This window comes from Polypterus senegalus, chromosome 8 (genome assembly GCF_016835505.1).
Source record: "Polypterus senegalus isolate Bchr_013 chromosome 8, ASM1683550v1, whole genome shotgun sequence".
NCBI classification, from domain to species: Eukaryota; Metazoa; Chordata; class Cladistia; order Polypteriformes; family Polypteridae; genus Polypterus; species Polypterus senegalus.
The window spans coordinates 131098699-131124750 of NC_053161.1; the positions used below are offsets into that span (position 1 = coordinate 131098699).

Sequence of the window (26052 nt, forward strand, 5' to 3'; positions counted from 1 at the left end):
TTTTATTCTTAACCAGTCGTTGTCTTGGGGCCCCAGGCCAACTCGGGGCCCCAAGCAATTGCTTGGTTTGCCTGCCTTGTCGCGACGGGCCTGCCTTCAGAGAATTAATTTGCTTGTGTAAATAGAAAGCATTTCGATTCGATTAATGTGCTGCTCTGTGGTGCACAGAAAGTGTGTTGCATTGTGCAAGCATGTTGCATGCTGTATAATGTGTCACACAATGGTGGCTTGCCAATACTTGAAGAGATGCGATATGATGTGGTATGATGAAGCTGCCCCAACAAATGATCAGCTGAATCAGGCAGCGTTACAACTTTGTTTGAATGTAATTAACAGAATATGAAAACAGGTAATCAGATGCAGCATTTATTTCCTAACCAATTTATTTAATTTGTGGTCAATATCACATAGTATACAGCCCTTACTGTATGTTCCTTAATTTACTGGCCATATCTCTTACAGCATCCATTATTGCATGTTATGAGTTCAGAACAGTGTCCATCAGCACATAGCCAGATGGTCACCCAGTGGTTTCTGAGGCAGAGGCGGGTGAGCAGTCAGTGCATGAAGATGTGCTGGCCACAGCAGCGCCATCACCATGTGGATTTGCATCCTCAGCACAGAGGTCAGCTTTTGTAATATTGTCTGAAACAGACCTTTTCATGTCGACTTAGATGTCTGACTATTTCTTTTTTATTTCTGGCACTGCGCAATTTTCTGAACTTGAACTTTCAAGTGTCTCCCCACATGCTGTATCACCCTTGCCTCCACTTCACATTCACTGAAGTTCTTTTTTTTCCAAGTGCTTTTGTCATTATCTTTTGCACAAACACTGAATGGAAAGGGCTTTTTATATTGATTTGCATATTCAATTATACAAAATTCTGAGAGGAGTTGGGGTGGGGTTATAGGCGTGTGCATTGACGTTAATTTTCAAATTCATTGGGATTTATAAAGAGGAAGTGCATGGATCTTGGAGTATGCTCAGTTTTATGCATCTGGATATTTTTGCGCGTATGCACATCTCTAAATTTGTCAAAATGTCATGTTTTAGTATGAATTCTACTCACACCGTTATAGATGAGGCCTCTGGGCCCTTTCTATTGCCTTAGTATCTGCATTTTGTGTCAGTAGACAAAGGGCTTAATAATAACAATAAATGAAACAAAAGATGGAAAGACAAAATTCCATCACTTTAAAAAAAGGCCAGGAACCAGGCACGGTCATTACCAGAAGGCTAAAATAAACTTAGCAAAAGCACTTCTAAATGAAAAAACAAAGTTGTAGCCTTGAAAACAAAAGCAAAAGGTTTCCAGCCAAAACTATACAGAGATTTCTTAACTACAACAGCATTTCTTAAAAGCATGCCATTTGTTATAGTGTATTCAAGAACTTCAGGACATGAGTTTCTGTGTTTTGCCATCATGGGCGTACAGTTTTAGACAGATACAAATGCCAAGAGATTTGTTTTTTCAATATTTCTGTCAGTCCTGTGGTGGGTTGGCACCCTGCCCAGGATTGGTTCCTGCCTTGTGCCCTGTGTTGGCTGGGATTGGCTCCAGCAGACCCCCGTGACCCTGTCTTCGGATTCAGCGGGTTGGAAAATGGATGGATGGATGGATATTTCTGTCATTCCGTTAAATGATTTGGAGTGGAATTACCACAGCAAAACTATTAATTATATTGCTTTTTCAATGCAAGCTTTTACTACTTAACTATATACCAATCCTTAGCAATTTGTATTTGCTCTATCCGAGAGTTATTTTATTATATTTATATCCAAAGTGCACTATTCACATATTCTAAATTGGCATCTAAGAAAGTTCAAAAAGTGCATGCACCAGTGAAAAGTTTATATTGCCAGCCTATCCAGAAAAGATGAAGAGCATACCAAAGGCAGAGATGTCCCAGGGCTGCATATTGTACTCTTGCCCTTTAAAAGTGTTGTGCTTTCGATATTTTGCTATTATTTTTTGCACCATTATTAAATTAGAAATGTTTACAAAGAAAGTGGATGATCATTCTTTTCAAATTTTATGTTAGTAAGCATTATATCTGCTCATTACGTATCTTAAATGTTCATTTATAAACCAGTACATGCCCATTCCAGTGTAGATGGAAATGTAATTGGGATCTGAAAGGAAATAAAATTCTCTTTACTTTTGCACTGCAAATAAACATACTACTACTGAGACTATGAAGTGTTAAACCAAGAGATCATCTGTGTTTTAGATGCTTTATATTATGAAGAAATTCTATAGGCACTTTATTAACCTGGTCAATAACTGGCTTCCGAGGCCACTAAACCTTTTCTTAGTTAATCCAGGAAAAATTAAAGCACAACCAAATTTTTCAATTGGTATCAACCCCTTTTTGACATGTAGATGTCAGACTTTGAACTTGCTAAAATACATGGATTTTTCTTGGTATTCGATGAGCCATTCTTATTGCTATTACATTACATGTAACAGTTTGTAAAGTGGAAAAGTCATGAAAAATGTGAAAATTTGGTTGAGGTCCTATCTCCTGTGGTTGCTTCATTGTTTGTTGTTCACGTCTATATTAATGACTTTGCACTATATATCTATACATTCTATATATAGAATGTATCTAAGGGAAAATCCTATTAAGTTCAATGGGAACACACAGAAAGGCATGTCTAACCAGGTTCAAATCAGGAAGAACATCATCCTTCCAATCTATGCCAAATTATAGTAGGTTGCTTAATTATTGTTCCTTTGTCACCCCAAAGAATTTTATAGCAATTGATCAAGTCAAGAGTGTAAGGACTGATGGTAAGTTATAAATTAAAAAGTAAGAAGGACAGGGGACAGTCTTGTCTGATACTTTTATGAGTCTGGAAAAGTTGTAAGATAGTCGAATTGGTTAAAATTATGGCAACGGAAGAAGAGTACAGTGTATTATATCTCATTTTGAATCTGATTATAATGATGGCCTATTATTTATATCAATGTGCAAAACCCATATTCTGCTCAACTGTAATATCCCTTTGGAATGTAAAATTCTTGAGGCACAGAGCTGGTCTGTTACAGACTGCTTAATGGTTTGAAAGAGACCATTCATATTTTATCCACCAGCATGTTCAGGCAAGAGAGTATCAAAATGGAAAAATGTCTTCACAGGGCTGGTGGCCTCAGAATGACCAAGACGACATCTTCTGCCACCAGGTGGTAAGTGACAGACTTAAGTTTAATAATGAGGCAATTCAGAGTGAGTGTGATAATCAAAAGAAGAGAACAAGTAAGTGTACCTGCTGAGCTACCTCATCACAAGTGCATCTGATACCAAAGGTCACTGAGCATCTTTAACCAATTTTATCAGTGAGGAAATTTGAAGATAACCTTCATTGCAAATAAATTAAGTTACAGCAGATACATATGGTGATATATCCACTGAGTTCCATTAACAAAGATATTCACATTTTAGAAGACATTAATTTTAACAATATTAATTCACCCTGACAATGTGAGATCACTGGTTGATGGGGTCTTCAAATTTGCAATTCATGGAAAATAGAAGGTGAAGTGCTGTGAGACAGTTATAAAAATAATCAAATGTAAAATGATATGTGAGAATATTAGCAGAAAATGTATCATGTTCACTGTGATGGACAGGGCTTTTTCCTGTCATGTGCCCAGTAGTTCTGGGATGGGCTCTGACTCCTAACAATCCTGAATTAGATTTAGTGGATGTGAGAATATTTCAGTACATTAAGATTCCCTTATTCAAATTAATTCTGAACAGTAAAATTTTAAATGTTTCTGGAAGAGATTTCTTTTAAAAATAAAAAATTTCCTATTGGGATTGATAAAGTGTTTCTAATATAATCCAATATTCTGGTAAAGACAACTGGCAACATGTTGTAATCCTGTAGTAGTTAACCTAGAAACTAAAGGCTAAATTTGAAATTAAGTATTAAGTGGATTGCGCAAAACAGATTGAATTATTCATCAGCAGAGGTAGGTAGAGTAGCCAAAAATTGCACTCAAGTAAGAGTAGTGTTACTTCAAAATAATATTACTCAAGTAGAAGTAAAAAGTAGTCATCCAAAAAATTACTCAAGTAAGAGTAAAAAAGTATTGGCTGAAAAGACTACTGAAGTACTGAGTAACTGTTTGAACATAATAAATGATTTATTTTTTAGAAATGTTGTAATAAGACAGACAAAAATATAAAATAATGTGCAAATTCTGTTATTTCCAAATAATACAATAAAAAAATGAGTAAAAATAAATAACATCTTTACAAAATAAAGATGCACAAATAACACAAAGTTCCAAATCTCATTTTTTCACAACAAAGCTTTTAAAGCCAATACCTACAGTAGGTAACATTTATGTTTGAACAGTGCAGACTACTTACAGTGACAAGATATACTGTACACTGACAGTATAATACTGTATATTCACTTTGTGGTGTAGCGGGTCCGCGGCTTCAAAAAAAAAGAAAAAAAATAGGCCAGTTTCAAATCCATAAAGCCTTGTTACTCTCCGTGGGCGCAATTGCATGACCGCGGGGAGTTAATGAGGTAGTTGGAGCGAGTCACATCTGCACGTGCGGGTGCAATCGTTCTCAATTGCTTCATTGGCTTCCTGCACCATGTGATTTAGGCCCACAGAAACAGAAGTGTATATATATGGGTCAGCACAAAAAAAGAATTGCACTTTGCCCATATAAAATGTAAATGATTTGTGTTTTTAGTTTGTGGTTTTGGTGTTAGGTACTTGATGTTGAGATATCTTTGAATAATGACCTCTGGTGTTTGTACTTGATATGTTGATCAATCTGTTAAGATTTCTAGACCCAAGAAAACTCAAAAAAGGGATTTAAAATCAAAAAACTATGCTGTAAAATTCTAGGTGGACTTTAAAGCACAAGGAACCTAAGGTAGATCTGGGCTTTTAATCGAATAAAGAAAATTTCAAAATAACCCAAGTTGTCAGGTAAAAATAAACCATAATACAAGCATTTAACAGCAAAGATTAGACTTCAAAAATAGCCAAACTAATTACTAAGTACAGTGGAACCTCGGTTCACGAGATTAATCCATTCCAGAAAGTCACTCTTGAGCTGAAATGCTTGTATTCCAAATCTAATTTTCCCATAAGAAATAATGCAAATTTAATGAATGTGTTCCACAACCCAGAACTGTTGATAAACATACTTTGTTTATAGTGGCAGGAACCCCTTACTCTCGACAAACTTCTGGGATTCCTTGATGTGTCTCTCAGCGGCTGCTTTATCTGAGCTTACGGCTTCGCCATACCTTATGACACTGTGAATAACACTTCTTTTTTTAAACTTCTCAATCCATCCCCTGCTCTCTTTAAATGATTCTACTTCTGAATCACTCGTTCCAGGGGTTTTCTAAATTAGACCAGCATGCAACTCCCTTGTTTTTTCACATATGATCGCCTTGGATACATTATCACCCGCTAACTGTTTCTGGTTTATCCACACTAGCAACGACTTTTCAGCATCATTGATTACTTTAGGTCTTTGTTTCATTAACAATTTAATACCTTTTGCAAAATCATCTGCGCTCTCAAATCTATCTTTCTGTTTAAGAATGGTACATATTGTCTATGTTTTGCTGTAATGGCGTGCCAGTTCAGCCACACGAGCACTGTCTTTGTGTTTTTTGATCTCTTTTTTCAGTTCTATGGTTATTTTCACTAATTTCTTCATGGGTGCATTCTTTAATGCTTTATTTAGCCCCATGCTGGTTGTACACTTTCGTAACTCAACAGTAAAATACACAAAAAATGGTAATGTGTTCACAATAAAATAACATAAATAATAACATAAAATAATTTGGTGAAGGGCCTGCTCAGACTGACTCAAGATTCCTTTGTTTAACTGACAAACCATACATGCTTGATCATGTTCAAAAACACTCAGTTTCCGAGTAACTGCTTTTGTACTGAGACAAATTTAATAACAGAAAAATGCTTGTATACTGGTTTACTCAGGCGCTTGTGAAGAGAGGTGCTGTGTTGACATCATGCACCAGTAGGCATGAGCTTATTCAGTTCGAGCAGGAGCACGCGGGTGGCCGGTTGCTTGTGTTATAACAAGCTTGGCCTGGTGGCGATCAACGCACATGTACTGTGCAAGGCATGCATGGGGTTCACTGAAAAAAGAAGAATGCTCATGGCTCACTTTGCAGAGGAGCTTCATTGTCGCTTCTTACTAGAAAAGGTGATGGAAAAAGAAAAGGAGGGTGCAACATCGACAAGCTTCTGTTCCAAGTCAGCCGCTTCCCCCAGGAACCTCAGTCAGTGTCAGTAATAGGAATGACAGCATAGAGAGAAGTGTGTACATTGCAACAGGTACACATGTTGTAAATGTAGGAAGGACAGTCCTTGGGTGTGTGTGAACTGTTAACATTGGAATCTGATTGCATATAGCGTGGAACTGACCTCTCTGTACTATTCTTTCCTTTGCATGTCCTGGAGTACAAAAGAAACACCACCATGCACCAAAATGTGGAGACTGGGCAAGATCAAAAAAAAACACGCGGTCACTGATTACAACCGCAAGATGGTATGCAAATGAATATGAATAATATGAATAATGTTGCATCTGTGCTAAAGTGTTTTCCGAAATGTACAATGCAGGTCATAAAACGAATAATTCCAAATATTGTATATACCTATGTCTCTGTTTTTTGTCACTGCGGCTTTGACATCATGGACCATAAGGCGCATACTAATTCAGCGTAAGCAGGAACACTCAATAAAATTGAGTAAAAAAAATAAAGTGACAATGAGATAGGAAGAAGGCAGATTCACCAGCATTAGTGTGTCAGCTTTTATACATCCAGATCAGAGAATTTCTAGTTCGATTGTCTCAAAACACCACTCACATCTATAGTTATTCCCAGTTTCAAATAAAAACTAACAGCGTCAGATCCCTGGGGGAGATAAATATGTATCATGATTGTGACTGAGAGAATAAAAGTAAAAAAAATGCTAACTTTTACTATAAATTTACACCGGCTGTTACAGATGCAAATCAAATATATGTCTTTATTGTATAATATTAACAATAAGAGCAGCTGAGTACTCAAAACGTTAAATTTACGAGGCAGTCAGGATCGAACTGGAGGACTCTTGATTACAAGTCAGCAATTCTTACCGCTGTGCCACAGAAGCTGTTGCATCATCCTTGAACCTTTTCTGAAAGTGTTTATTTGATCTTTGAACTTCAAGCTTCACACATTACATAATTTTTGTCTATATTTTGTCATTTATTACTAAAATATGAAAAACGTTTTTGTTTTAACAATGTGTTTACACAGATTATTGTTGAAACAGAACACACATGAAATGCATGTGTTCCAAATAACAATCTATTTAAATTCTAAAACTCCAGCACTTCACTCCCAGATAATCAAGGCTGGAACTGGAAGAACTTTGTGCCCATTCTGTGGTGGTGGGTTGGGTGGAATAGTAGGCTACTTGTCTTGATCGGCACATTTAGGAAAAGTGTGAAGGGATTTAAGGTGGGCCAGATTTACGAGTTTTTTCATTGGCTTTGGTAATTCTAGTGTTAAGTGAAAAGGAAGTTATAATCTACTGCAAATTTGGCTAAATGAGCATTTTTTTTTCAAAATATTTCTTTTGTCCTTGTTAGTCTTCCTCCAGATTGTCTTAGCCTTAGAAAGTCACCACACCAAACGTCACTGATAATTTGAGTACCTGTAGGGAAGAATGAGATGGAATTGCACACTGGAAATACTGGTTTGCTATCATGAGCAGACCTCAGAAGCACAGAGATACGACAAAGCACACAAGATCAATATGCTGCATAGCACTGACATTAAAATCACCGAGGACATTGTACCATTGCTCAAACTTATTAAAAGAGCAACCAGAATGCTATACAATGAACATATCCCGACTGTGCTTCTCACTGTGCTGTACAAGTACATAATTGAGCGAAGCATGGTACCAAACAAAAAAGACTCAACCACTGTGGCCAGCATAAACAGTGCCATTCTAAAAGACCTCTTAGTACATTGGGGACTATGGAGAGCACCCTGATGGATACAAGATTTTGAACTCTGCCACTTCTGGATCCCAGCCAGAGTGATGTTGTGTTTATCAGGCTAATGGAGAAAAGCGAAGCAGGTCCAACACAGTCAGGTGTTTATTTGTTCTGTGTTTGTGTGTGTTTGTGTCTGTGCTCATTAGTCAAAATTATGTTTTGTAAAATACTAGTAGTACTACTACTCACAACAGCATCTGAGATGGTAAGCAGACAAGTGACTGTTCAAATGCTGATATGTAATGGACTTGACTCTAGTTAATATTACATTTTTTGCTATCTCTTGACTTGTATCTTAACAAAATTGTTTCTTACTAGTGAAAGGTTATGTAGATATTAAATACAGAATTGCAACTAATTATTACTTTTGTATTAAAAACCTTGCCATCTTCCATCTGCTATTTGTAGATGCAGAAAATAGAGGGAACTCAAGATAGGGGAGCAGGTATTAGCCCTGAAGCAGATGAAGCTGAAGAAGTTGTTGATCAGCTAACAGGCACAGCACATGGTAATGACCTGGAACACACAGTACAACTCCTCAAAAGTCATCACTGAAAGATAAGAAATTATTTTATTAAATCAGTGGTACATCCTATGAGTAGGACAGAGCAAGAATCTGAGGTATACAAAAAGAGTCCTCTACTACACTGATTTTCTGACATGATGAAGAGAATATGCTCCAAAGTATCAACTGCTTTTCCGATTTGACGAAACATCTCTCAAGTCTAGCAACCTCTGTTCCCGGGGAACATGCAAGAGATATTTTGAATGCCCAAAGATTTGCAATTGCTACCTAAAAACGTAGATATGCTTGTCTTTCTAAAAAGAAACTGTTGATGTCCTAGGCTAAGAAGGTAGATTGCTCTACCACTGCCTTCTTGGTGCTGTTTTCATGTGTAGTCCTGTTATCAGATTTATTATCTATTTATGAATGCTATACTTTTTTCCTGGACAGAAACAAATAACTTAAAATAATTTAAGTTGTATTTTATAAGGTGAATTTTAAGGAGCTTATTAAGAGTGTTTTGTACTTTATTAGGCAGAAGACTTTATTCACAGTGTTACTACATTGTGTAAGCAGTGGCAAGAAAACTGAAAAATGTTGCTGATTAATGGCAGAAAATGGCATTGCCTGCCATGGTTTTCCTTCATTCAGATTTTGTTTAAAATAGCATCGTTACACTCCTACTGAAAAGCCAAAGAAAACAATGTGAAATAACATTAATAACAGGTAATCCAAACAACAATAACAACACAAGCTAGCTAATGCCTTAGTAGAGAACTAATGCCAAAAGATGATATACTGTATATAGGCTTGATAAGTTTATATCTCAAGGCCGTGCACACATACATTTAGGGAACTGACCAGGGCAAAATTACAATAAATGCCACTGTGATCTTCCATGGCTACTTCCATGCATCTCCAATGATCTGTTTTCCGCTGCATCCCCTGCCCATACAATCACAATGCTGTCTCTGACTCAAAATGTTTTCAGCAAAGGCACTTATGGTCAGGGTCTACACTGTCTGCATTCCTGTCCTCTGTTAGCCTATCCATGCTATGATCTTCCCTGAGGTGATTGGCAGTTTGCTGGACAACAGCAAATAACATCAAGAGCATCCAAGAAAAATCTCATGTTGTACAATATGCACATTTAATCATCCAGTCGTATTCTCGCAAGGTGCCAAACACACGTGGTTTTAGTAAAATATATGTAATAGACCACTTCTGGAAAAAACTCTTGTGAACAAAATTGGAGCATGCTCAAATCTGAATGAGCATTTGAATTGTATGTCTGCCTCCTGTCACAACATTCTTATTTATCCATAACTGGAGTACCTCAAGATTACTTAGCAGAAATCTGTTAAACTACATGGGTGACCTAGCCTTCTTCTTGTTGACGAATTTCAGGTATGTACAAATACACAGCATATTATTTGTTTGATAATGCTTTCATTCACTTTTCTTTGACTTGTATTCTTTATTCAGTATATATTTCTCAGTGCACATAGTAGAGCACAATATTTGCCAATGAATAAACTATTATTGAATTGAACTCCTCACCAATAAATAAATGGGGAGATAAGTCTGAAATTCAGATTCTCAGGTGTGTTTGGGCATGTTCTATTTTTATTCATCAGAGTGTTTTCTGGAAATGGTTTATTTAACAATCTTTCAGTAAAAAATACTTGTGTTTGGAATGTGGTGAGCATATGACTGGTTGACTTGGCATGTGAACAATGAGACACAACCTCAGATTTGAATGGATATTTTTATATTGTTTGCTGTTGTCCAGCATTGGCCACTATAGATGCTTAATCTAACAGAATGTTTGTTTTATCCATTTTGTATGAAAGCACAAGTATAAATATTATTCTCAGCCATTAGTACAAATTACATGTGGTAATATCTAAAAAATATGTTTTATGGTTGGAGTATACCTTTAAGAATAGGAGTGATCTTTGTTTGTTCTGTCCTTTAAGTGCTTGATCATCTCTCAATCACACACATATCCTCTGCACAGGTTTTTAGGATGGTTGTGCCTCTTTTTCGGATTCCACCAGAAGTTTCAAGCAAAAAATGGTTTTGGTCACTGGTATGCTACTAATTGAGTCTAAATTATGAATAAAGTCTTTAAATAGAAAATGTCACATTTCAAAAATGTTTAAAAGAAACATTCATTGTGTACATCCCCATATGGCTGATGTATACTACTTATGAAACAAATTTTATGAGCCATTAATCGTCATTATTTGTTAAAAATTTAAAATAGTTACTGTATTTATTCTTTTGCCCTGAATTGAATTTGAATAGACTGTTATGATGCAGCGTGTTTCATATCACAAAATTCCCCAGGGGCCTCCAGATGGCTGGGAAGAAGGCCAGTATCCTCACTGGTGGACCCAGCAGAGGCACACTTAATCCAGCTAGATCCCAAATCTCACTTGCTGGCTTCAGAGGAAGCTGACACTCAAAAAGGAAAAATGGCAACACAGATATACCGTAAGTCCAAATATACTGCAGCAAATCCCCCAACAGGGAAATGATAACTGTCAACCTTTGACTCCATTTAAGGGATAGATGAAAAACTTTATAAAATGATTTTTTTTTTTTTCAAAATGCTATATAATTCATAAAATGCTCAAAAGAGCACAAAAGGCACAAATGAACATGCCTGAAAGCAATCTGATAGCAAAGTTCCAAAAAAGAATCCAGTAGTCAAGGTCAAAATGCAGAGGACTGGGGGCGGATCAAACATAAAGACAGAAAGGTGGCCCCGCCTTTTGGAGGACCACCCACAAAGCAAAAGAGACCTGAGGGAACATGTGACCACACACACAAACATAACTACACAATAAAAAAATTCACATTACATAAATACTGTATGTATAGTATAATAAACATATAGAAAAAAGGTTGAAATTAAACAAAGCAGACATAAAAAGATATTTAGACAAAATACAGTACATAAGCAAGCAGAACCATAACACAACCATCACATAGCTTGTATAAAAATTAGATTTTAAACTATACTACATCCAAGCTAGTCCAAATGCAGTTGAACCATATTAGATAAAGTAGGTTATCCTCAACTACAGCAGTGAACTTCACCACTGACATAAAGCAGAAGCTCTTTAGTTATTCAAATTTATAAGACACAAGTTTATTTAATAATTACTATAAAGTAAGTACTTACCTGACATAAAATATTTCATATGCTTGAATTATTTTTTTGAGACACTATAAACATGTGTCTGAAAACAAATGGATAAATTGTAACTGAAATGTGAAAAATCAAACTTTCAGCAAGCTACTGTATTATATCATGTATTCCAGAGGAGGAAATATCACTGGGTAATGTTCCAAAATGCAATTGTAAGTCCAGCGCCACAGAACTTACTGAAAGAAAATTAAATATTAACAATATACAGAATGTGCTTGTCTGACTAATAATACATGAATGACTCAAATCCCTTTCAGGCTTACACTGCTTAGTGACAAAATGTTGTATATGGCAAATACCATGATAGAGATCCACATTCATCCATCTATTCATCATCCCAACTCACTCTTCTAGAGCAGGGTCCCGGGGCAGCTGGAGCCTATCCCAGCAACTATCAGGTGCAAGGCAGGAACAACACAAGGACAGGGCACCAGTTCAATAAACACACACACACATGCACACACACACACACACTCACACTTACTCACTCACTAAGGCCAATTTAGCAATGACAGTTCACCTAAACTGCATGGATAATTGGAGGAAACTGGAGCACTCAGAGAAAAAATGCAAAAAATCTACAAAGTCCATTGTTTAACACAACTTATTTCAAAATCTCAAAAAAACTTTATAGACAAAAAACACAAAAAAAACACACTTTGGACTATCATTTTGCCCCTGTGAGATTAAAGCCTAATGAACGCTAAGCATTGGAAGAAAGAGTGAAAAATTTAGTATCTATCTATCTATCTATCTATCTATCTATCTATCTATCTATCTATCTATCTATCTATCTATCTATCTATCTATCTATCTATCTATCTATCACATTTCAAACTGCTTTCTGAAATGTACTGTATAGGCCTACTTACTGCATATACAGGGTTATTCAAAAAGAATGAACCGATTTCATTACGCAATATTTTATTAAGGAAAAGTAATACAAAACTCCAGCCAAGTCACAAGTATTCTACTCACAAACAAGTTTTATTTCCTATCTTACAAGTGTTCAATGTGGCCACCACCTTCAGCACGGGCAACATCAACGCGATAAGAGAATTCCTCCCAGACGCATATCAGCATATCACGTTCCATTGATATTGCTCTTTGTGCTTGGCCTGCGAGGTATCCAGGCTTCACCGTTGTGATTTTTTCTTCTGGGGATATGTAAAAGATTGCGTTTATGTTCCACCACTACCCACTAACCTCGATGATCTTAAACATTGAATAACAACAGCGATCCAGTCAGTGGAACGTGATATGCTGATACACGCCTGGGAGGAATTCTCTTATCGCATTGATGTTGCTCGTGCTGCAGGTGGTGGCCACATTGATCAATTGCAAGACAGGAAATAAAACTTGTTTGTGAGTAGAATACTTGTGACTTTTCTGGAGTTTTGTATTACTTTTACTTAATAAAATATTGCATAATGAAATTGGTTCATTCTTTTTGTATAACCCTGTATTTTCCTAGCAGAAATGAGTTTTTAAAATATTTAACTTCTACTGTTTTAAAAAAAAGGGCAGCATTGTGGTGCAGTGGTAGTGCCGCTGCCTCGCAGTTAGGAGACCCGCGTTCGCTTCCCGGGTCCTCCCTGCGTGGAGTTTGCATGTTCTCCCCGTGTCTGCGTGGGTTTCCTCCCACAATCCAAAGACATGCGGGTTAGGTGGATTGGTGGTTCTAAATTGGCCCTAGTGTGTGCTTGGTGTTTGTGTGTGTCCTGCGGTGGATTGGCACCCTGCCCAGGATTGGTTCCTGCCTTGTGCCCTGGGATTGGCTCCCGTGACCCTGTCTTTGGATTCAGCGGGTTAGAAAATGGTTGGTTGGTTGTTTTAAAAAAAAAAACTTGCCAAAACTGTAAATAGAGCATGTGGCCAGAGTTCACTTTTAGCAGCCATTGATGCAGAGAAGTTTTATGGAGGCTAATTATATTTATTAAGGAAGGAAATTCATAATTTTATTGTGGCCTATAAAGAACAGTCTATAATTACAAAACAAAACAACAGCGTCAATTAGGCATCTCACAATAGCCACTTCTCTATCATGTTCTGTCACACTACATCATTCCAGCTATGTTTATAAAGCTAATGGAATTGCTAAAAAGTACACAAAAAGAGTTGTTTAAAAGCAGCTATGGTGTATGAAGGAAGCTACTAAATTCAGGATGACACTGTTCACATAAAATAGAAGGTTAATAGAGATTGTAAAGACTAAAACTACTATTTTAAACAAAACAAGATACTTCATTAAATAAACTGAGAAAACATTTGCCACTTTAAAAATACATTTAAAGTCTGCTTAAAATATATATTTATTCTTCTGACTAATAAAATGCTTTAATGTGTAGTCATTATCATAACAGTGGCATGATAAGATTACTCTTTACTTTCTCATAAAGTGATTTGCAATGAGTAAATCTTATTAGGATTCCATAAAAAACAAAAACAAATATATTGAAAAGGGTCTACCATGATAGGTTGAAGCAAAAGCATGAAGCATTCACAAAATATTAAAAAGCTTTGATCTCGAGTTCAACCATTTAATGCAAGTATTTGATGGTTTAAAAGATTTACAGCAAACCACGGATTTAATAACCTCAAGGTGACAGGCAAAGCAGCAGCTGCATATTAAACTGCCACGCTATAGAAAAAATCAGTATGGATCTGCAGGCTGTCATGATAGGAAAAGCCTATCGTCTGAACAAAGTTTTGTTTTTTTTAACCTGGAGTTATTTTTAATGCAACATACTGTCAGTACAGACATTCTTAATACATTCAATTAATTACTTGAAAATCATGTTTTGTTTAATTGTGTAATTAGTAGTATTAAAAGAGCACATACCAAACTGCATATTTTCTAATTATGCAGAACATTTCCCAGAATTAATTACTTTAAAATGCTAAATACTGCTGTTCTGAATAAAAGCCAATCTTGTGGTCAGCAGGATTTTAAAAGTAAGCCTTCACAATGAGCAAAAGACAAAGAATGGCAGGCTAGTGAGCAAGCCAATGGTTTTCTGTGTTGATCTTTATATAAAGATGTGCAGCATGGAGGTAGGATTTGCTATTTTTTTCATCTAACTAACTCCATGAGTGAATTTGTCAGTCACTTAATCTTTATAGAAAATATGGAAACAATTATACTTCTAACATACTGTATGTCAATTATATAATACTGTCCTACAACACAACCTTAACTGTTACCTCTGGATGATAATACACATGCACCATTTAAAACAAAAAAAGACAACTCTGAATGTTTTAAAATTATGCATATAGTGCAAAGATTGCAAAATATTTGTATTATTTTGTATTTTAGATTCTAAATTATGATGTCATCTTCAGTTTTTCAGTATTGTTCATTAAGACATCTGGTCTAGATCGCTTGAAAAAGACTTGCGAAGTCTTCACTGGAAAGAAACTGATTAAACTTCTAAAAGTATTAAGTCTCTAATGATTATAATAATACGTTTGACACTATAGCCAAATGGTGGAAGTATACAGAAAAAAAAATTCCACCTGGTGAGATGCTGGAGGATGCCCAATCCTCACAACTTCTTACAGTAGTGATATCAGTGAAATGTTCAATCCACTTTGAACTCTACCCACTAGTTTGTTTCCTCTTGTTAGACGTGAAGACAAAACAAGCACCCAGAGTGTTTAAGTGGCAAATCCCACCATCTGGGACCATTGGCAGCACCTACTTTGCTATTTTTGCTCTCCATAAGCAAATTTTGGGTAGAGGTCAGCCTTCTGATGATGTCTATCAGTCTACTTTACATTCATTCAACGTAAACAACAATCTGCAGAACATGATCTCCAAAGACAATGCCAAAGCCATGCTAACAAGCTAAAACACTGCTTAATCAAAGGAGTTTTTGAGCTGCGATTGAGGGCTAACAGTATGCCTTCCAATGATGTAGGCCTACCCAGGTTATGAAAATTCTCAAGATTCTGCACTTGGGCCATACAGGACCTTTGAGTCTGATGCATTGTTCTACAAAAGGTGCTGTAGGGACTATTCTGAAGGGACGTGCTAACTCATTTAACCTTTTAGGGTACACTGAGGGAACAAGGTTATTTATTCTGAAGTTTCAGTGACAAAGAAAGGACTAGGATGATCCTCATTAAGCGTGCAGAGAAAATGGGCTAAGGAGTTATTAAATCTTCAGAACATCATTTTAAGAAGATGCTAGAGCAGGCAATGTCAGAGTCCATCTTTGACTGCACATATGGGCCAGTCACCTTGTAACAGCAGAAGTAGTATTTCCCTTGTTATGCCTTTAGTAGTAAATCTATAAATATTTTTAAATAGGGGTCAGAAGATAAAATGTAAGTCTGAAATGAGCAAAACTTTGTAAGCAAAAACCAGTAACATTCCTTACCAAAGCTCAATTAGAAATGAAAAAGAAGACCATGTTTTGGAATGTCATAATAAGCATAAAGGGAAGCATACCACACATGCAGTATTTTTATGAAATCTCAGATAATCAGGAAGTTCATGCCCCCAGATATTTATACCTTCTATTAAATAAAATCACAGTTCCTGACATTCAGTTTTCCTGAAAGGCAGCATGAGTAACAACTGTATGGAAGCTAAGCCCAAATAGGCGGTGCCCACTGGAAGCAAAATGGCAGTGCAACAAGACATCAAAATAAATAAACATCCTAAAATGTGTTTCAAATATACTTTTAAAGAGCAAAATTAGATTCAACATGTGTCAAAACCTTTCCAGCAAAAAGAAATTCCAAAGAAAAGTGCATAATAGACCAGAAAATGTTTAAAAAGAAACCAAGTCTTACCACCCACCACCAAGTAATGAGTCACACTCTGTGTAGCACACATTAGAACTCAGCTAGCCAAGGAACAAGTCTGAATCACCATCGCAAAGTCTATTACTGTCCTCATCTTTCTGCAGTCTTTTTGCGTTGACTCAGCAAGCAATTTCACTGATGACATTTCTAGAGCTAACCTCGGACTGCAGAGCTGCTGGTACCAAGGACCTCTTTTCCTGTTAAACCTCCCACATTTGTATCCAGACAAACATGCAATCACTGAAGGTGATAAGCTGAGGAAAAAAAACTTTTATGACTTGATTACTACTAACCTGACTCCTTCAGACATATACCAGTCTTTGGGAAATAATTTGAGGCAAGCCTTTTGCCCTATAAGAGGTGGACAGCACAGATCCGTGAGCCAGTTAATAAAAGGAAGCTTGTAAATCATCGTATATGCAATTTTTCACAGAGATTAAGCCATAGTCCCTGTGAAGGCACATCACAAAGTTAACCTAAAATGTGTGTTTTCAGAATATAGAGACTAGAAAAGAACACTGAATTAATTTTCAAATATCCCACCAGAGGGTTGTATGTTAAAAATTATGGAAAATGTTAAGATATTGATGGGATATTTTATAAAAAGTAAAAAAGTATTTGGAGGTTTCATAATGATTTGATTTTCATAAACATGCTATCTAGAAGCAGCTAAGGATTAGAGAGTTTGTAGTTTGGGACCCTAAGACTTTCACCTCTTTTGTTAGCTGATGATATTGTTCTCGTGGTCTCATTGGACTGTTATTGCTGATATGCTGGAATGGTTTACAGTTGAGTGTGTTGGGGTTTTGATGAGAACTTCCTAATAAGAGATGTCCTAATAAACAGCTTCTTCTTCTCTTGTTCTTAACAAAATGTAATAGAGATAAGGATGCCTGGTTACCATGATAATCAGTTGCAAATTTCTAAACACTGGGCAGTGGACACTGGACAACAGAAAAAACATTATTTGCTATGATAAATTCCTATTACTGCTGGATCATGCTAATGGAAAAACTTGTATAAAGCCAAAATAATAATTAATAATAATAATAATAATATCTCTGTAAATTATTTGCGCTGAGCACCAATATTAAAGGCAACTGATACTGGTATGACAATGTTTTGTTTTTTTTTAGTATATATTAATTCCTCTGGTATGAAAAGTGTAATATTTGATTAACACAAGATATTTAGGCATCACTGCCAAGTCTAAAAAAAAATCCCACAACTATTGTAGAAACATGAATATAAACTAAGGAACTTTTAGTTACCATATTTTAAATAAGCCAAACAGCTTTGCACTCTGCTACATCTATTTAGCAGTTGAAGTTTTACTGAAACTCACACCTTCATGAATTACATTTATTTTCATTACTATACTCAAGTTGATTAGGTAGGGAATTGTACTTTTTAAAAAGTATTTTAAATGTATATGCTTTTAAAAAGTATATTTATTTAGTAATGATTGTACTTCTTTTTCTATGTACAATTGATTTCTTATGTTCAAAATGCAAAGTTTAAAATGAACAATTAAAGTATAACTACAGGCAAATACTTTTGGTGTTATAGGTAATCATGATATTGGAGCATGAAGAGCTTTTGCAAATGCTGTGATGGTCATGCACGTCTCTGGCTGTGTTAGTAGGTTCATCTCATTATATCGCCGTATAATGACACATTGTATTGACCAACAACTGTTAAAGACCCCATATTAAACCTTGTGTGGTGTTTATGTTGTCTTCACATGGAGATACGTTTGCGATGAATGACATAGAGGAAAGCTCTCAGTACAATGGTAGCACTCCTTATAAAACAGAGACTGGACATTCATGACCAAACTGAGCAGAGCTGTACAGTCTCAAGGATATAAGAAAAAAATCGGCTTCCCTAAGTACACAAACTCTCAAAACACTTAAGCCTATTCTTTAAACTAGTTAAGGTGTTTAAAATAATATAGTATAACTACAGTAAAAATTACTGCAGTAAAATTCTACTAGCCAAACAGAGGAAGATTTATAGTTACAGAAATAAAATGTGAATCTGTTAGTTGTAGTAGTGATAGAAAAAGATGAGACAGTCCATTGCTGTTAAAAACAGGGTCGCTCAGTGCACTTACAGTAAAAAAATAAAAAATGACTTATGTTCCTCTGCAGCTGACCAATATTAATCCAGTTCAGTGAGTCCAGCTATTGAGTGCTCTACACTGCAAAATGTAACTTCTAACAATGCAGTCAACAGTTTAAATACAAGGAGTGTGACAGAGGTTAAACAGGTAAAAATGAACATCACATATTGATAAGTTTAATTCATTTTTAAAGTTGCTTCTCAAGTATTAGAAAAGAGTAGTTACTTCACTGTAAAAATGCTTCCATAAAAACAGATAAAATGAAATAAATATTTTAACACTAAAAAACTGTTGTACAATTAAATTAAGCAAATGTTTTTAAAAAAGTAATGTTTAAGCAGTATTTCAGCTGACAGTATCAGTGCAAAAATATCTAAGGATAACTTTTATATTGCCATAAGCTCCCACTTTTTCTGTATATGGCATTGAATATTTGTAAAAATCTTGTATAGGATATATGTATATAGATATATACAGTATATACTGTATATAGAAGTGCCCATTTTTCTCTAAAAAAATCACCTGAATTATTTTTTCTTCTTTTTTTGCTAAAAAATACAAAACTGTATCATTAAACAGTTTTCTACATTTTGATGAATGGGTCTATAAATAATACAAAAATTTTTTAAATTGTTTTTGATGTTTTAGATTTAGTAAAATTTTATGTCTACTAAACTGATAAACTAGTATCTAATTGAAAGAGTAATAACAATAGATAGATAGATAGATAGATAGATAGATAGATAGATAGATAGATAGATAGATAGATAGATAGATAGATAGATAGATACTTTATTAATCCCAAGGGGAAATTCACATACTCCAGCTGCAGCATACTGATAAAAAAACAATATTAAATGAAAGGGTGATAAAAATGCAGGTATAACAGACAATAACTTTGTATAATGTTAACGTTCCCCTTCCCCCCCCAAAACGAGTGGAATTGATGAGTCGAATACTGTGGGGGAGGAACGATCTCCTCAGTCTGTCAGTGGAGCAGGACAGTGACAGCAGTCTGTAGCTGAAGCTGCTACTCTGTCTGGAGATGATCCTGTTCAGTGGATGCAGTGGATTCTCAATGACTGACAGGTGCCTGCTCAGTGCCCGTCGCTCTGCCATGGATGACAAACTGTCCGGCTCCATGCCTACAATAAAGCCTGCCTTCCTCACCAGTTTAGTATAGTCGGCTCTGTCCTCTTTTGCACAGAGCATCAGTATTGGCAGTCCAGTCCAATTTATCATCCAGCTGCACTCCCAGATATTTATAGGTCTGCACCCTCTGCACACAGTCACCTCTGATGATCACAGTGTGCATGAGGGGCCTGGGTCTCCTAAAATCCACCACCAGCTCCTTGGTTTTGCTGGTGTTCAGGTGTAAGAGGTTTCAGTCATACCATTTAACAAAGTCCTTGATTAGGTTCTTATACTCCTCCTCCTTCCCACTCCTGATGCAGCCCACGATAGCAGTGTCATCTGTGAACGTTTGCACATGGCAGGACTCCAAGTTGTATTGGAAGTCGATGTATATAGGCTGAACATGACTGAAGAAAGTATAGTATCCTGCGGCGCTCCTGTGTTGATGACCACTATGTCAGACCTCTTCCCGAGATGCACAAAATATAAAACTTCAATAATATTTTATAATAATAATAATAATGTTTTCTTTTATTTATGGATACAGTGGAACCGTGGTTCACGAACGTCTCGGTTCACAAACAACTCGGTTCACGACCAAAAAGTTCGCCAAACTTTTGCCTCGGTTCACAACCACAAACTCGGTATACAAACAAAGCCAGTTTCCCTTTCGGTTTGTGTGCTCCGATGATTTCCGCATGTGTTGCATTGTTCTCAGTCAGACCTGCCTGCCTGCTACTGAGAGAGAGAGAGAGAGAGAGAGAGAAAGAAATAGAGCTAGCCACTTGCCTGCTGGGGAGGGGGAGGGGGAGATTGCTGCACTGCTTGCCTGCCTGCCTTCCTGCTACTGACAATGGGGAAGGGGGGATTTGCGTGCACTATGTGCCTGCCTGCCTGCTACTGACAGGGGAGGAGGGGAGCCACGTGCCTGCCTGCCTGGCTGGTTCATTTAAGCAGAGCCACTCCCTGTTCATTGTTTTCAGTCAGACGTGCGTGCTTTACTTGTGCTCTCTTTGAGCTCTACAGTATTTTATGTGCTTTTGCAGTTAACTATGGCTTCTAAGCAAGTGAAGAGTGGTGAGAAGAAAGTTTTGAAGAAAATTGAAATCGAAGTAAAGAAAGAAATTACAAGAGGTGGAAAACCAGTTTAGGCTACTCATTTACCAATTTGAGAACCCTCGTGCTTTCAAGCAGCATAATGTAAACAAAGCCATACTGCCAGTAATGTGGAGGGCAAACACGAAGGGTTGGGTCACAAGGACTTTCTTTTTGGAAGGGGAGGGGGTGGTGTGTGTGTGTGTGTGTGCTACAGAGAGAGAGAGAGAGAGAGAGCGAGCCTGCTTGTGTAGCTGAGCAGGGAGCCTGGGTGTTTTGTGTCACTGTTATTCAATGTTTTTACATTAGTTTACTATTACACTGTGCATTCTATGGTGTAATTAACTATATTTGTGCTTAATCTTTACATATACAGTAATCCCTCGCTATATCGCGCTTCAACTTTCGCGGCTTCACTCTATCGCAGATTTTAAATGTAAGCACATCTAAATATATATCACAGATTTTTCGCTGGTTCTCCACATTCTGCGGACAATGGGTCTTTTAATTTATGGTGCATGCTTCCTCAGTTTGCTTGCCCAGTTGATTTCATACAAGGGACGCTATTGGCGGATGGCTTAGAAGCTACCCAATCAGAGCATGTATTACATATTAACTAAAACTCCTCAATGATATAAGATATGCTTCCCGTGCGGTGCTTGATTGTTTGCTTCTTTCTATCTTTCTCACTCTCTCTGCCTGACGGAGGGGGTGTGAGCAGAGGGGCTGTTTGCACAGAGGACACGGACGCTCCTCTACAAAATGCCGCTTTATCGCGGTGCTTCTGTATACTTAAAAGCACATATTGATTTTTTGATTGTTTGCTTTTCTTAGCGAGCGCTCTCTCTGACATTCTCTGCTCCTGACGCCGCTCCTTTGAAGATAAGATATATTTGCATTCTTTTAATTGTGAGAAAGAATTGTCACCTCTGTCTTGTAATGGAGCACAGTTTAAACGTTTGACTAAAGGGTGTTATTTCATGTCTAGAGGGCTCTAATAATGTTAACAGGGTGGGAGAGTTTATAAGGGCTTAAAATATATAAAAATAACCATACAAACATATGGTTTCTACTTGCGATTTTCACCTATCGGGGGATCTGGAACGCAACCCCCGCGATCGAGGAGGGATTACTGTATTTACATATTTACATACAGTTCATACGGTCTGGAACAGATTAATTGTATTTACATACAATCCTATGGGGGAAACTGCTTCGGTTCACGACCAACTCGGATTATGACCAAAGTTCTGGAACGAATTATGGTTGTGAACCGAGGTTCCACTGTACTAGTTATTAACATATAGAAAAACTTTTAATATGCTGGTGTAATGCTGTTTTTACTTGAATAATAAATAGCAAAACGATAAAAAGGGTTTTGCAGTTTGGCTATAAATATCACTTTCATTTCTTGTCCTCCTACAAAAAAAAGTTATTTGCAAAACCGTAAGATTTTCTATCAACTGAAGTCTTTGCTATCTCAAATGGAGTTTATAATCATAATTACAGGCTGCATTTTAGCTGATTTTTAGGGATGGTTCTAATTACTTGCTTACCATGCATTTGCTAGAAGTATACATAATAATAACAGCTTAAAATTGAATTGGCAAATAAAGTACACTATTTCAGTTTGCATGTGTATGTGCCTGTATATCATCAATATGTATTGTGATTAATAACCTGTGTATTGCTATGTATATTGTGTTAATGCTTTCCTAAGCATGGCATACTGTATATATTTGAGGATATTCACTATTTTTTTTTATTTTGTACAGTAACTAAATTGTACTTTTATTTGAACAATATTTTTTGATATGGAAAATTTTTAGTTGAGTAGTTTACATGCCACTTTAGCTTTAACCTGAGTAAATGTTTGTCTAAAAAACAATACTTGGCCTGAGTAGAAGTTTTTAGTATTCTTTCCATCTGTGCTCTTGAAAAGTTTTAACAAAATAAACTAGATGGTTATGTGTGCTGAGTAAACTTTTTCCCATCCTTGGTACAAAAAAAAAAAATGATTTTTGAGATCCTGGAAGTTATTTAGACATGAGCTTGGCAAAGGTTTGGGGGAATACATGCAGAAAAAGAGCTCCAAATAGTTTGGATGCATGCAGGGAAACAATTCTGTTAAAACTATGTTTCTCCAAAAATTACTGAAATGGTCTTATTTTATTGTACATCCAGGAAAGATATTATAAAGCAGTTGATTTCTTTGTAGCTTTGTGCTAATGCTTCATGTTTTTTCTTCAGTCAGCATTTGATTTTTCCTTTTGTAACTCATGATGCTGCTCACTGGCAATGATTGTAATAATGTTTGATTACACAAGGGGTATTAGGAGTTTAGTAGCAGTTTTAAAGACATATGACATTTCTAATATGTCTACATGCTATATAGAATAGATTATCAAAGGCATTGTACTAGGATATTTACATGAAGTTCTTTTATTCTAAATGAGATAATAATTTTTTAACAGAATATTAGACTCCATGGAAATGTGATCATAGTGTAATCACTTAAAGAAACAGCATGCAGTGCAGCACGTATCACATGTGACTGATGTGGACTACTTGATTGTTTTTTGTATGTTAATATTTAATTTTAGTGTTAAATTATGGCAAACCAATATAGCATTTAGAGATATTTCAAAATGAATTTCAGACATCTTAAAATGCAGTTCTCTTCTTCTCTTCAGATATCTCAAAATAGGTTCCACTACATATTGAGATTTCTGTAATAGATTTTGAGATATCGAATACTCTTCAAGACATCTCATTTTCAGATACAGTATGTTTCTGTGTATTTTAAGATATTTCAAAATCACATCCCATAAAATGTCCTAATCTTTCAATGGGACTTCCTATTTATTTTCAGATGACTTAAAATGAATTTGAGATATCTCAAATACCTTTCCAGATGTCTTAAAATAACAATTTTCAGATATCTACAATGCATTTCAAGATATCTCAAAATACTGTCCTGCTCATATTGAGATATCCCAGATTATTTTTAAAATAACTTAAAACAAAAACAACAACAACAACATTTATTTATATAGCACATTTTCATACAAACAGTAGCTCAAAGTGCTTTACAAATTAAAGAATAGAAAAATGAAAGACACAATTATAAAACAAAATAAATCAACATTAATTAACATCAAATAAGAGTAAGGTTCAATGGCCAGGGGACAGAAAAACAAAAACTCCAGACGGCTGGAGAAAAATAAAATCTGTAGGGATTCCAGACCATGAAACCGCCCAGTCCCCTCTGGGCATTCTACCTAACATAAATGAAACAGTCCTCTTTGGATTTAGGATTCTCACGGAAGGGCTTGATGATGATGATGGTCATGTAGACTTCTGCCTTTTAATCCGTCCATCATTGTTGGAGCATCATGAAGCTTTGAGTAGGTGGTGGTGGCGCAGAATCAGAAAAGAGAGTAGGGGTCAGTACCGATTTTAGAGCCACCATGAATAGTTATTTTGAGGAAATTGAACATATAGAGTATCAGGATTAAGTTAAATTAAGGATTAAAATGAAGTTATAAAAAGGCCATGTTAAAGTAATGTGTTTTCAGCAGTGTTTTAAAGTGCTCTACTGTATCAGCCTGGCGAATTCCTATTGGCAGGCTATTCCAGATTTTAGGTGCATAGCAGCAGAAGGCCGCCTCACCACTTCTTTTAAGTTTTGTTCTTGGAATTCTAAGGAGACACTCATTTGAGGATCTGAGGTTACGATTTGGAATATAAGGTGTCAGACATTCTGATATATAAGATGGGGCGAGATTATTTAAGGCTTTATAAACCATAAGCAGAATTTTAAAGTCAATTCTGAATGACACAGGTAACCAGTGTAGTGACATTAAAACTGGAGAAATGTGTTTGGATTTTCTTTTCCTAGTTAGGATTCTAGCAGCTGCATTCTGCACTAGTTGCAAGCGTGTTATATCTTTTTTGGGTAGTCCTGAGAAGAGTGCATTACAGTAATCTAGTCGACTGAAAACAAACGCGTGAACTAATTTCTCAGCATCTTTCAGTGATATAAGCAGTCTAACTTTACTTATGTTTCTTAAGTGAAAAAATGCTGTCCTAATGATCTGATTAATATGTGATTTAAAATTCAGATTACAGTCAACAATCACCCCTAAGCTTTTTACCTCCGTCTTGACTTTTAATCCTAATGTATCCAGTTTATTTCTAATAGCCTCATTGTATCCATTATTGCTGATCACTAAAATTTCAGTTTTCTTTTATTTAACTTGAAAAATTACTATTCATCCATTCTGAGATACTAGTCAGACATTCTGTTAGTGAATCAATAGAATCAGGGTCATCAGGAGCTATTGATAAGTACAGCTGTGTGTCATCAGCATAGCTGTGGTAGCTCACGTTGTGCCCTGAGATAATCTGACCTAACGGAAGCATGTAGATTGAGAATAACAGCGGACCCAGGATAGAGCCTTGTGGAACACCATATTGGATATCATGTGTCTTGAGTTGTAATTCCCACAACTAACAAAAATTTTCTCCCTGTCAGGTAGGATTCAAACCAATTTAAGACACTGCCAGAGAGGCCCACCCATTGACTAAGGCGATTTCTAAGAATGTTGTGATCAATGGTGTCAAATGCAGCTCTCAGATCTAAGAGGATGAGAACAGATAAATGGCCTCTGTCTGCATTTACCCGCAAGTCATTTACTACTTTAACGAGTGCAGTTTCTGTGCTGTGATTTGTTCTAAAACCTGACTGAAATTTATCAAGAATAGCATGTTTATTTAGGTGGTCATTTAACTGCATAATGACTGCCTTCTCCAGAACTTTACTTAAGAAAGGCAGGTTAGAGATGGGTCTAAAATTTTCAAGAGCTGAGGGGTCGAGATTATGTTTCTTAAGTAGGGGTTTAACTACAGCAGTCTTAAGACAGTCTGGGAAGACCCCAGTATCTAGTGACGAATTTACTATGTCCAGAACATTATCAATTAGCACGCCTGATACTTCTTTGAAAAACCTTGTTGGTATCGGGTCAAGGACGCAGGTGGAGGGTTTTAATTGAGATGTTATTTTTTGTAAATCAGGTAAATCTA

General features: G+C 36.3%; 1 protein-coding gene across 4 annotated transcripts in view; it reads right to left on the bottom strand.

Annotated features, from left to right (window-relative positions):
• Positions 1-26052, bottom strand: part of mgat4c (mgat4 family member C) — an 817959-nt gene that overhangs the window by 508888 nt on the left and 283019 nt on the right. The gene's annotated exons all lie outside the window — the stretch shown is intronic.